Source organism: Delphinus delphis, chromosome 8 (assembly GCF_949987515.2).
Source record: "Delphinus delphis chromosome 8, mDelDel1.2, whole genome shotgun sequence".
In the NCBI taxonomy this organism is placed as follows: Eukaryota; Metazoa; Chordata; class Mammalia; order Artiodactyla; family Delphinidae; genus Delphinus; species Delphinus delphis.
In genome coordinates this window covers 97,325,255-97,338,739 of record NC_082690.1, presented here as the reverse complement: position 1 = coordinate 97,338,739, position 13,485 = coordinate 97,325,255, and the positions used below count along the sequence as shown (strand labels likewise).

The following is a 13,485-nucleotide window of genomic DNA, read 5'->3' as shown; positions in this document are numbered from 1 at the left end:
AATGGTGTGTTAGTTTCTGCTTTATAACAAAGTGAATCAGTTATACATATACATATGTTCCCATATCTCCTCCCTCTTGCGTCTCCCTCCCTCCCACCCTCCCTATACCACCCCTCTAGGTGGTCACATAGCACTGAGCTGATCTCCCTGTGCTATGTGGCTGCTTCCCACTAGCTATCTATTTTATGTTTGGTAGTGTATATATGTCCATGCCACTCTCTCACTTTGTCACAGCTTACCCTTCCCCCTCCCCATATCCTCAAGTCCATTCTCTAGTAGGTCTGTGTCTTTATTCCCATCTTGCCCCTAGGTTCTTCATGAACTTTTTTTTTTTTCCTTAGATTCCATAGATATGTGTTAGCATATGGTATTTGTTTTTCTCTTTCTGATTTACTTCACTCTGTATGACAGACTCTAGGTCCATCCACCTCACTACAAATAACTCAATTTCGTTTCTTTTTATGGCTGAGTAATACTCCATTGTATATATGTGCCACATCTTCTTTATCCATTCATTTGTTGATGGACACTTAGGTTGCTTCCATGTCTTGGCTATTGTAAATAGAGCTGCAATGAACATTTTGGTACATAACTCTTTTTCAATTATGGTTTTCTCAGGGTATATGCCCAGCAGTGGGTTTGCTGGGTCATATGGTAGTTCTATTTTTAGTTTTTTAAGGAACCTCCATACTGTTCTCCATAGTGGTTGTATCAATTTACATTCCCACCAACAGCGCAAGAGGGTTCCCTTTTCTCCACACCCTCTCCGGCATTTACTGTTTCTAGATTTTTTGATGATGGCCATTCTGACCGGTGTGAAATGATATCTCATTGTAGTTTTGATTTGCATTTCCCTAATGATTAATGATGTTGAGCATTCTTTCATGTGTTTGTTGGCAATCTGTATATCTTCTTTGGAGAAATGTCTATTTAGGTCTTCTGCCCATTTTTGGATTGGGTTGTTTGTTTTTTTGATATTGAGCTGCATGAGCTGATTGTAAATTTTGGAGATTAATCCTTTGTCAGTTGCTTCATTAGCAAATATTTTCCCCCATTCTGAGGGCTGTCTTTTCATCTTGTTTATGGTTTCCTTTGCTGTTCAAAAGCTTTTAAGTTTCATTAGGTCCCATTTGTTTATTTTTGTTTTTATTTCCATTACTCTAGGAGGTGGGTCAAAAAGCATCTTGCTGTGATTTATATCATAGAGTGTTCTGCCTATGTTTTCCTCTAAGAGTCTGATAGTGTCTGGCCTTACGTTTAGGTCTTTAATCCATTTTGAGTTTATTTTTGTGTATGGTGTTAGGGAGTGTTCTAATTTCATACTTTTACATGTAGCTGTCCAGTTTTCCCAGCACCACTTACTGAAGAGGCTGTCTTTTCTCCACTGTATATTCTTGCCTCCTTTATCAAAGATAAGGTGACCATATGTGTGTGTGTTTATCTCTGGGCTTTCTATCTTGTTCCATTGATCTATGTTTCTGTTTTTGTGCCAGTACCATATTGTCTTGATTACTGTAACTTTGTAGTATAGTCTGAAGTCATGGAGTCTGATTCCTCCAGCTCCGTTTTTTTCCCTCAAGACTGCTTTGGCTATTCAGGGTCTTTTGTGTCTCCATACAGATTTTAAGATTTTTTTGTTCTAGTTCTGTAAAAAATGCCACTGGTAATTTGATAGGGATTCCATTGAATCTGTAGATTGCTTTGAGTAGTATAGTCATTTTCACAATGTTGATTCTTCCAATCCAAGAACATAGTATATCTCTCCATCTGTTGGTATCATCTTTAATTTCTTTCATCAGTGTCTTATAGTTTTCTGCATACAGGTCTTTTGTCTCCCTAGGTATGTTTATTCCTAGGTATTTTATTCTTTTTGTTGCAGTGGTAAATGGGAGTGTTTCCTTAATTTCTCTTTCAGATTTTTCATCATTAGTGTATAGGAATGCAAGAGATTTCTGTGCATTAATTTTGTATCTTGCAACTTTACCAAATTCATTGATTAGCTCTAGTAGTTTTCTGGCAGCATCTTTAGGATTCTCTATGTATAGTATCATGTCATCTGCCAACAGTGACAGTTTTACTTCTTCTTTTCCAATTTGTATCCCTTTTATTTCTTTTTCTTCTCTGATTGCCGTGGCCAGGATTTCTAAAAGTATGTTGAATAATAGTGGTGAGAGTGGACATCCTTGTCTTGTTCCTGATCTTAGAGGAAATGCTTTCAGTTTTTCAACATTGAGAATGATGTTTGCTGTGGGTTTGTTGTATATGGCCTTTATTATGTTGAGGTAGGTTCCCTTTATGCCCACTTTCTGGAGAGTTTTTTTTTCTTTTCTTGTGGTACGCGGGCCTCTCACTGTTGTGGGCTCTCCCGTTGCGGAGCACAGGCTCCAGACGCGCAGGCTCAGCGGCCATGGCTCACGGGCCCAGCCGCTCCGTGGCATGTGGGATCTTCCTGGACCAGGGCACAAACTCATGTCCCCTGCATCGGCAGGCAGACTCTCAACCACTGCGCCACCAGGGAAGCCCAACTGGAGTTTTTTTTTTTATCATAAACGGGTGTTGAATTTTGTCAAAAGCTTTTACTGCATCTATTGAGATGATCATATGGTTTTTATTCTTCAATTTGTTAATATGGTGTATCACATTGATTGATCTGTGTATATTGAAGAATCCTTGCATCCCTGGGATAAATCTCACTTGATCATGGTGTATGATCCTTTTAATGTATTGTTGGAGTCTCTTTGCTAGTATAATGTTGAGGATTTTTGCATCTATATTCATCAGTGATATTGGTCTGTAATTTTCTTTTTTTGTAGTATCTTTGCCTGGTTTTGTTACCAGGGTGATGGTGGAGTTTGGGAGTGCTTCTTCCTCCGCAACTTTTTGGAAGAGTTTGAGAAGAATGGGTGTTAGGTCTTCTCTAAATATTTGATAGAACTCACCTGTAAAGCCATCTGGTCCTGGACTTTTGTTTTTTGGAAGATTTTTAATCACAGTTTCAATTTCATTACTTCTGATTGGTCTGTTCATATTTTCTATTTCTTCCTGGTTCAGTCTTAGAAGGTTATACCTTTCTAAGAATTTGTCTGTTTCTTCCAGGTTGTCCATTTTATTGTCGTAGAGTTGCTTGTCGTAGTCTCTTAGGATGCTTTGTATTTCTGTGGTGTCTGTTGTAACTTCTCCTTTTTTATTTCTAATTTTATTGATTTGAGTCCTCTCTCTCTTTTTCTTGATGAGTCTGGCTAATGGTTTATTAATTTGGTTTATCTTCTGAAAGAACCAGCTCTTAGTTTTATTGATCTTTGTTATTGTTTTCTTTGTTTCTATTTCATTTATTTCTGCTCTGATCGTTATGATTTCTATCCTTCTGCTAACTTTGGGTTTTGTTTGTTCTTCTTTCTCTAGTTCCTTTAGGTGTAAGGTTAGATTGTTTATTTGAGATTTTTCTTGTTTCTTGAGGTAGGCTTGTATAGCTATAAACTTCCCTCTTAGAACTGCTTTTGCTGCATCCCATAGGTTTTGGATCGTCGTGTTTTCATTGCCATTTGTCTCTAGGCATTTTTTAACTTCCTCTTTGATTTCTTCAGTGATCTCTTGGTTATTTAGTAACGTATTGTTTAGTCTGCATGTGTTTGTGTTTTTTACGTTTTTTCCCCTGTAATTCATTTCTAATCTCATAGCATTGTGGTCAGAAAAGATGCTTGATATTATTTCATTTTCTTAAATTTGCTGAGGCTTGATTTGTGACCCAAGATGTGATCTATCCTGGAGAATGTTCCGTGCGCACTTGAGAAGAAAGTGTAATCTGTTTTGGGTTGGAATGTCCTATAAATATCAATTAAATCTATCTGGTCTATTGTGTCATTTAAAGCTTCTGTTTCCTTATTTATTTTCATTTTGGATGATCTGTCCATTGGTGTAAGTGAGGTGTTAAAGTCCCCCACTATTATTGTGTTACTGTCGATTTCCTCCTTTACAGCTGTTAGCAGTTGCCTTATGTATTGAGGTGCTCCTATGTTGGGTGTGTATATATTTATAATTGTTATATCTTCTTCTTGCATTGATCCCTTGATCATTATGTAGTGTCCTTCCTTGTCTCTTGTAACATTCTTTATTTTAAAGTCTATTTTGTTTGATATGAGAATTGCTGCTCTAGCTTTCTTTTGATTTCCTTTTGCATGGAATATCTTTTTCCATCCCCTCACTTTCAGTCTGTATGTGTCCCTAGGTCTGAAGTGGGTCTCTTGTAGACAGCATATATATGGGTCTTGTTTTTGTATCCATTCAGCAAGCCTGTGTCTTTTGGTTGGAGCATTTAATCCATTCACGTTTAAGGTAATTATCGATATGTATGTTCCTATGACCATTTTCTTAATTGTTTTGTGTTTCTTTTTGTAGGTCCTTTTCTTCTCTTGTGTTTCCTACTTAGAGAAGGTCCTTTAGCATTTGTTGTAGAGCTGGTTTGGTGGTGCTGAATTCTCTTAGCTTTTGCTTGTCTGTAAAGCTTTTGATTTCTCCATCGAATCTGAATTAGATCCTTGCTGGGTAAAGTAATCTTGGTTGTAGGTTCTTCCCTTTTAGTACTTTAAGTATATTATGCCACTCCCTTCTGGTTTGTAGAGTTTCTGCTGAGCAATCAGCTGTTAACCTTATTGGAGTCCCCTTGTATGTTATTTGTTGTTTTTCTCTTGCTGCTTTCAATAATTTTTCTTTGTCTTTAGTTTTTGCCAATTTAATTACTATGCGTCTTGGTGTGTTTCTCCTTGGGTTTATCCTGTATGGGACTCTCTGTGCTTCCTGGACTTGGGTGGCTATTTCCTTTCCCATGTTAGGGAAGTTTTTGACTATAATCTCTTCAAATATTTTCTTGGGTCCTTTTTCTCTCTCTTCTCCTTCTGGGACGCCTATAATGCAAATATTATTGCGTTTAGTGTTGTCCCAGAGGTCTCTTAGGCTGTCTTCATTTCTTTTCATTCTTTTTTCTTTATTCTGTTCCACAGCAGTGAATTCCACCATTCTGTCTTCCAGGTCACTTATCCGTTCTTCTACCTCAGTTATTCTGCTATTGATTCCTTCTAATGTAGTTTTCATTTCAGTTATTGTAGTGTTCATGTCTGTTTGTTCTTTAATTCTTCTAGGTCTTTGTTAAACATTTCTTGCATCTTCTCGATCTTTCCCTCCATTCTTTTTCTGAAGTCCTGGATCATCTTCACTATCATTATTCTGAATTCTTTTTCTGGAAGGTTGCCTATATCCACTTCATTTAGTTGTTTTTCTGGGGTTTTATCTTGTTCCTTCATCTGGTACATAGCCCTCTGCCTTTTCATCTTGTCTGTCTTTCTGTGAATGTGGTTTTTGTTCCACAGGCTGCAGGACTGTCGTTCTTCTTTCTTCTGCTGTCTGCCCTCAGGTGGATGAGGCTTTCTAAGAGGCTTGTGCAAGTTTCCTGATGGGAGGGACTGGTGGTGGGTAGAGCTGGCTGTTGTTCTTGTGGGCAGAGCTCAGTAAAACTTTAATCCGCTTGTGTGCTGATGCATGGGGCTGGGTTCCCTCCCTGTTGGTTGTTTGGCCTGAGGCAACCCAGCATTGGAGCCTACCTGGGCTCTTTGGTGCGGCTAATGGCAGACTCCGGGAGGGCTCACGCCAAGGAGTACTTCCCAGAACTTCTGCTGTCAGTGTCCTTGTCCCCATGGTGAGCCACAGCCACCGCCTGCCTCTGCAGGAGACCCTCCAACACTAGCAGGTGGGTCTGGTTCAGTCTCCTATGGGGTCACTGCTCCTTCCCCTGGGTCCCGATGCACACACTACTTTGTGTGTGCCCTCCAAGAGTGGAGTCTCTGTTTATCCCAGTCCTGTCAGAGTCCTGTAATCAAATCCCGCTGCACTTCAAAGTCTGATTCTCTAGGAATTCCTCCTTCCATTGCCGGCCCCCCAGGTTTGGAAGCTTGACGTGGGGCTCAGAACCTTCACTCCAGTGGGTGGACTTCTGTGGTATAAGTGTTCTCCAGCTTGTGAGTCACCCACCCGACAGTTATGGGATTTGATTTTATTGTGATCGTGCCCCTCCTACTGTCTCATTGTGGCTTTGCCTCTGTCTTTGGATGTGGGGTATCTTTTTTTTTTTTTTTTTTTTTTTAGCAGTACGCAGGCCTCTCACTGTTGTGGCCTCTCCCATTGCGGAGCACAGGCTCCGGACGCACAGGCTCAGCGGCCGTGGCTCATGGGCCAAGCCGCTCCGCAGCATGTGGGATCTTTCCAGACCAGGGCACGAACCTGCATCCCCTGCATCGACAGGCGGACTCTCAACCACTGCGCCACCAGGGAAGTCCTGGGATATCTTTTTTGGTGAGTTCTAGTGTCTTCCTGCCGATGACTGTTCAGCAGTTAGTTGTGATTCTGGTGTTCTCGCAAGAGGGAGTGAGAGCACGTCCTTCTACTCCACTATCTTGGTTCAGGGCCTCCCTATTATTTCTTTTCTTTCTCAGAATATTCCTGGTTATTCTAGTATATTTAGTTTTTCTGTATAAGCTTTAGAATCAGCATGTCTCACAAAACATAAGCAAACAAAATTAAATCCTTTTGGTATTTTTTCTGAGATCGTGGTAATTATAAATTAAATTAGGGAGCACTGACAGCTTTATGATTTTTAAGTCTTCCTTTCTAAGAACAGACTATGCTTTTCCATATGTCCAAGCCTTCTTTTGAGTTCTTCAGTAGTGTTTTAAGGCTTTCTTCATACAGCTCTTACATATTCTTGTTAGGTTTATTCCTAGGTATTTTATCTTCTTTTGCTATAAAAAGGGACTTTAGTTTTTGTTTGAATAAATAAAGGCTATTATTTTTAAGATTTTTTTTTTTATGTGGACCATTTAAAAAATTTTTTATTTATTTATTTTTTGGCTGTGTTGGGTCTTTGTTGTGGCATGCGGGATCTTTAGTTGTGGCTTAGTTGCTGGCTTGTGGGACCTAGTTTCCTGACCAGGGATCGAACGCAGGCCCCCTGCTTTGGGGGCATGGAGTCTTAGCCACTGGACCACGAGGGAAGTTCCAGCAAGTGTTTCTTTAATGATTAGAAAATCATAAGCAGGAAAAAAAAAAAAAGAATTAATCAAGTATACTGCTTTTTGGCTGAATGTGTCTTGGAACTTATGTCCTGACGTTTGAAATCCCTGTTGCCATGCTGTCATGACTCAGGCCAGTTTTATGATCTACATCAAGAATGCTTTATCTATTTCTTCCATCTGGCTAGGTAGCCTACAGTGTAATCCCACAATGATGTCACTTCTCTTCTGCTCTTCTTTTATCTGAATCCAGATGTTCTCGAACATGGTCCCACCCTCAGATTTGTGTCTAGATATCCATGCAGCTATAGCTCTTCTTGATACCAAACTGCTTTGCTTCTCTTAAGTCTCTTAAGTATATTTCTTTTTTTTTTTTGCCCATGATTCTCCCCACAAGACTTCTGAATGACCCACAGAAGGAAGTATCCCACAAGCAAACCTGCTCTTTGGTATTCCTAAGCATTAACTCTCCTTGAGCAAGCATTTTTCTAAAGTTTTTGAACCCTGGGATGTCTCCTAAGACACTCCAAGAAAACCCTTCTCTAGCCAAGATGATGACTTACACAACTTTTGGAGTCATAGCGCTCTTGGAGGAAGTCCAGAAACCATACTGATTGGCTTTATTACAAATTCATACATTCTAACCTCAACTGGATGCTCTTGGCTACCGGGTAATCCTTTCAGTCATCTCTTTTAACTTTGTATTGCATTCCTTCCAGCAGCTGCCCCAGACATTTTCCATTCTCAAATTTCCAAACTAACCCTTTGCCCCAACCCCCAACTCTAAGCAGATAACTTACTTTATTAAGAAGATCGAAGCCATCTGACTTTTTAATCCTTCAATTTCCTTCCTCTACACCTTAATATTTCTTAGTGTCTTCACTTATCCTCATCTCTTCCATCCCTCTCTTAAAGAAAGAAACCTTTCCCTTCTCTTACTAAGATTAATCTCTCCATCTGTGCTCTTGAGTCCATGTTCTCTCAGTTTCTCTGGGATCTTGCTCTGTCAATTATCCCCCTTACACTTGCATCTTACCTTCTCCATTAACTTCTTGCTATCTACCCACATATGTTTAAGTGGTCCCTTAATCTAAAAAAACTTTCATAGTCTACTTACCAAAGCCAAATTTCTCAGAAGAGTGTGCTATATTCACTATCTCCTCTTTCTTACCACTCATTCATTCACTCAGTAGCCCCTTCAGTGTTGCTTCCATCACATCAAAACCGTTCTCTTGAAAGTTACAATCTACAATCACCATAGATTCAAAGGACATTTTTTTAGTTCTCCACCTGTGACAACTGATACTGTTGCCCATCCTGTCCTTGAAACTCTCCTCCTTTGGTTTATGTAATGGCATATTATTCTATTTCTCCTCCTATATTCTGTTTCTTCCCTGACTCTTTTTCCTTCTCTCACCCTTTAAATATAAGCATTCCCCAAAGTTCTGCCCTTATCTCTCTCTCTCACTACACTTTCATCCCTCGGTGATCTCATCCATTCGCATGATTTAAATTCTGACTATATCTCCACTTCCAATCTCTTTATCAGACTTGAATCCCTGCTGGACAAATTCATTTGAAAGGTTCACTGGTTTTTCAAACTCAGTTGGTTCCAAACCAAACTACGGTAGCAACTCTTTTAACCAACTCCACTTGTCTTCTGTTTTTCATTTTTTAATAATATGCTTATGCTGCTATTTCTTGATTTTAAAATTTTACATTATCTTTGGACTCTTAGTTGAAAATGACAGATTATCTTTTTCACCACCTACACACATTTCCCATCCCTCCATCTTTCTAATATAGATACAGTAACAAGTTTAGCTTAAAATATTCAGTATTTATATTTTTATACCACATAAACATTATTCACAGGCAGGCCACAAGGTATATTATTATTACATTTTCTTCCTCATACAACATTTTGTTTCTCTTGGAATTACCTCTTTCTTGGTTTGCTTGGAGTTTCTAAGTATTAATCACTATTTCTTCAACTCAAGTATTAATCTCTAATTCTCCAACTGAATGTAATCTAACACAACACTTTTATCAGTTCTATTTTAAAAATTTTCTTGCAGACATTCTCCTGGATGTTTCTGCTGCTGCAATCTGAACTGCTTGCTATCTAACTCTCCTGCATAAATGACTGTCCTGGGACTACCCTTCATTATCATCCTAAGAATTCCTTTTACTTCTCTGTGTTGGATCCCTTTTTCTAGATCCCATAATTTCATCTTTTTAGATTTATTCCCATTTTTGGGTGAAACACATCCTCCAGTAGTTTCATGAGAAAAGCCGCATGGGAGTTAAAATTTATAAGCTCTCGCCTATCTAAAAATCTATATTCTATTCTCATTGTTGATTATTAATTTGGTTTGGTACAGAATTCTAGGTTGGAAATAATTTTACTTTTGTATTCTGAAAGCATTGCTCTATTGCTCTACTGAGTTTTAGCTTCCAGCATTGCTGTTGAGAAGCCCAGTGGCATTCTAATTCCTTTATCTCTTTCTGGAAGTCCAATTTTTTAGATGTTATACTTCTGGACTAGGCCTCTAATTTTTTTGTATTTTTCTCTTATTTTCTATTTCTTTGCCTCTTCTGGGCAATTTCCTCAACTTTACCTTTAGCCCTTCTATTGAATTTTTAATTTATGCTATTATATTTTTAATTCCAAGAACTCCTTCTTGTTCTTTAAAAAAAATACACACACACACACACACACACACACGGCTATATATGGCAGGCTAGTCTTTTTTTTTCTTTTCAATTTTTGGCTGCATTGGGTCTTCGTTGCTGTGCGCGGGCTTTCTCTAGTTGTGGCGAGCGGGGGCTACTCTTCGTTGCAGTGTGCGGGCTTCTAATTGGGGTGGCTTGTCTTGTTGCAGAGCACAGGCTCTAGGCGTGTGGGCTTCAGTAGTTGTGGCACGTGGGCTCAGTAATTGTGGCTCGCAGGCTGTAGAGGGCAGGCTCAGTGGTTGTGGCGTACGGGCTTAGTTGCTCCGCGGCATGTAGGATCTTCCCAGACCAGGGCTCGAACCCATGTCCCCTGCATTGGCAGGTGGATTCTTAACCACTGTGCCACCAGGGAAGCCTGGCAGGCTAGTCTTATTTAATGGATCCAATACCTTCTCTGTTTTCCCTGAGGCTATTAATGACAGCTTTCTTAAAGTTTTCTTCTGCTCCTTGTATTGTTACTGCTTCTTCTGAGTTCCCCCCTCCTCTACCTTGTTTGTTTGGTCTTCGTTTCTGGCTATCACTTTAGAGACTTCTCCAAATGCCTTGTGATCCTTGAATATGTCCACTCATATTTAGAGTGAGATGTAAAAAAGCTGGTTTTCTAAATGGATGGAGCTTGCTGACATTGAGCTCCATTGCAGAATGGAGACCTGGTCATTTTACAGTGGAACTCCTAAATGTCAGATCTGTAGGGACTTTTCCTGGGGCTATTCAAGTTTCTCCAGGAAATTTTCTAGACTTGTGCTTGGGGAGTATCCATTTGGCAGCCAGCATTGTGAGAGCTAAGCAAGGGAAGGGGGGAATGAGGTATCAACATACAGCATGTAGACGTTGGCTTATTTCCTTGTTTTCATGAGGCCATCTCACCTCTGCTCTGAACCTGGTATTCTTGAGTTGAGACTTCCTTCAGTTTAGTTGCTCCAACCTTCTACTGGACTGAGAAGGGAGTGACCTTGATGCTTAATGTGGGGAAGAGGATCTGGGGATCTAACCATTCCTTACAAGGACTTGCAGCAAATCCTGTTTTCAGCTTTCCTCACTCCCAACTTCAGAGTACCTGACACTTCCAATTCTTGAACCCTTCTAGACCTCTGTGGCATAAAGAGATACCTTTCTCTTTTGTAAATTAGTCATCAGCTTTCTTTGCTAAATCACTCCCTACTTATCCATCTGTAGTCCACCCTGTAAAATTTAGTTGACACCTACTACTTACTGTCATCTCTTGTTCTCTTTTGGCTTTATACCTTTTTTCCCCCTTTATTATAAACTTAGTGTGTTTTATAGAGAGAGTGCAAATAAATATGTGTATTTGACCTGACACTGTCTACCAGTGGTCTATAACTCTTTATTTACATGTCAATTTTCTCTCCAACTAGACTATGAGTTCATTAAGAATAGAACTATTTCCTCCTTATCCTTTTAGTTCCAGCACCTAGAATAATACCTGGCACAGAGGACACACTCAACAAATACTGTTGAATGAATGAATAGATGAATGAATGAGTTCTCTGCTTACTTTTCATCACCTAGCAGCACAGTGCTTTGAACACTGAAAGTACTTAAAAATACATGAATTCAAAAAGGAAAGCTTTATAGTTGACATTTTGTATTTAAAATTTCAAACATATGGTTCTCTGAAAGACTTGTTTGCATGGTAAGTATAGTTTACATGGCCACAGTATTCAGAGTACATAGCACACATTTCATGTAGTCATGTTAACCAAGTAACTAGTAAAAGCAAATCCTGACTCCATTGTTTGAAAAGCCTCAATCTTAATGTCTTTTTTAAAAATAAACTTTCATTTATTTTTAAATAAACTTTTGGCCTCCATCCTTCATACCCTACTTTTTGATTTTTAATACAAGAAAGTGTAGGAATATATTAATCACAAATTAAAAGCCTATAGAAAAAGCCACTGACTGAATTGAGACATGGATAGAAATGACAGGATTATAGAGCACATGGACTGAAGTCTTCCATTCTCAATACACTAAAATAATGAAATGTTCATGGCAGTCATAGTTTTTATGTCACTTTAGAGTCAGTATTCAGAATAATTATATTTATTTTTCTAAGATCTGATTTTTAAAATGCTCAAGTATACCAAAATACAATTTGCAATGTATCAAAATAAAGATATGGAATAAACTTGGCAATAAAGCAAATTTCTCTATCACAAATCATATTTGCTTATTACTCTATATAAGCTGGTTTCCTCACTGTCTTTTCAAATACCATTATTATTGCTTCAGTGCTCAAGCTGCCTAAAATGTCCTCCTTCCCTCCTCCTAGTCAAATTCTGTCCATTTTTCAAGGTCCAACTCGAGCTTCCTCTTTCCAATGAAATCTTCCACATGACCTCTCCTCTTCCTGGTAGCCTCCAGCACTTCTTTGAACCACGTATCCTGACACCTGATTACACTCTACACTCTACCACCCTTTAGGTACCTTCCCAACTAGAATGTAAACATACTGGTGGCCAGGCTGCAGCCTTCTTTTCTAATCCTTGTAACTCCTAGTACCATTTTGGGCCCATAGCAGATGGTCAAACAAAATTTTCTTTTTTTCAAAATAAAAATAGCTTTTATTGTGATTAAAAAAATGTTACACAGTCATTATAAAAAACTCAAACCATATAAAAAAGTGCAAAAAAAAAGTAAAATCCTAGCACTGAAAGAAAACCACTTATAACATTTTGGTAAACCTCTTTCCAAACATTTTTGTATGCACATAAATACATACAGACATAAAAATATATAATTTTATATAAATGGTATTATACTGTCCTGTTGTTCTGCCACTTGAGACAATAAATGCAGATTTTCAGTGTCTTCCTAAAATTGTATTACTTCCTTGCTCATCATTGCTTCCTGAAGTTAACTTTATTTTAAAAGTAGAAATGCGGGACTTCCCTGGTGGTCCAAAGGCTAAGACTCCGCATTCCCAATGCAGGGGCCCAGGTTCAATCCCTGGTCAGGGAACTAGATCCCACATGCTGCAACTAAAGATCCCACATGCCGCAACTAAGACCAGGTACAGCCAAATAAATAAATAAATAAATTTAAAAATAATAAATAAAAGTAGAATTGTGCTTCCAAGGAATTATTGGCCAATTTGCATGACAAATAAGGTTTCGAACACTGGATTATATATTTTTCAGACTACTAATTCTTTTGTCATCAGACCCATTTTGATTATAACATGGTTAAATTCATTTATTTGCTCATGTTTTAAAAGATATTAGTTACCTGGTAAACATTTTCGTGGACTACCCATTAATCTTCATATATTTTGTTACACACCTTTAATAAGGTTTCAATTAGCTAAATATATTCTTATATTCCTCCTGCAAGTGACATAGGTGGTGATAAATACTCTCAGGTATCAGTTTTATCTCACTTGTACAGCCTCTTAGCACTAAAATACCTTTAAATGACAGTGGTGATGGCAGAGCCTACTTTGTATAATTTGTTCATCTATCAATACTGGGTTTTTGAGAAATGATAATCTAAAGCTCTAAAGGTCCTTCTTGGTCCTATGTATCTAGAAAAACAGCATCTCCATGCCAGATGAGAACTTCTCGAACTGTTTTTAAAATCAGGGCAAGGGGAAAAGAACAGGGCAGGGAATCCTTGGCAGCAACAGCCGGATTCAAAGAATTCAGTGTGCTGGGAACAACAGTCAACTGGG

The 13,485-nt window shown here is 38.6% G+C and overlaps 1 protein-coding gene and 1 long non-coding RNA gene across 3 annotated transcripts in view; one reads left to right on the top strand and one right to left on the bottom strand.

Moving 5' to 3' along the window:
- CSTPP1 (centriolar satellite-associated tubulin polyglutamylase complex regulator 1) overlaps positions 1–13,485 on the bottom strand; it is a 188,290-nt gene that overhangs the window by 70,977 nt on the left and 103,828 nt on the right. The gene's annotated exons all lie outside the window — the stretch shown is intronic.
- LOC132429195 (uncharacterized) overlaps positions 5,588–13,485 on the top strand; it is a 43,245-nt gene continuing 35,347 nt past the window's right edge. The window contains exons 1-2 of the long non-coding RNA XR_009520315.1: positions 5,588–5,740; positions 6,136–6,342. This is a non-coding gene — a long non-coding RNA (uncharacterized lncRNA). The remainder of the gene's footprint in view (positions 5,741–6,135; positions 6,343–13,485) is intronic.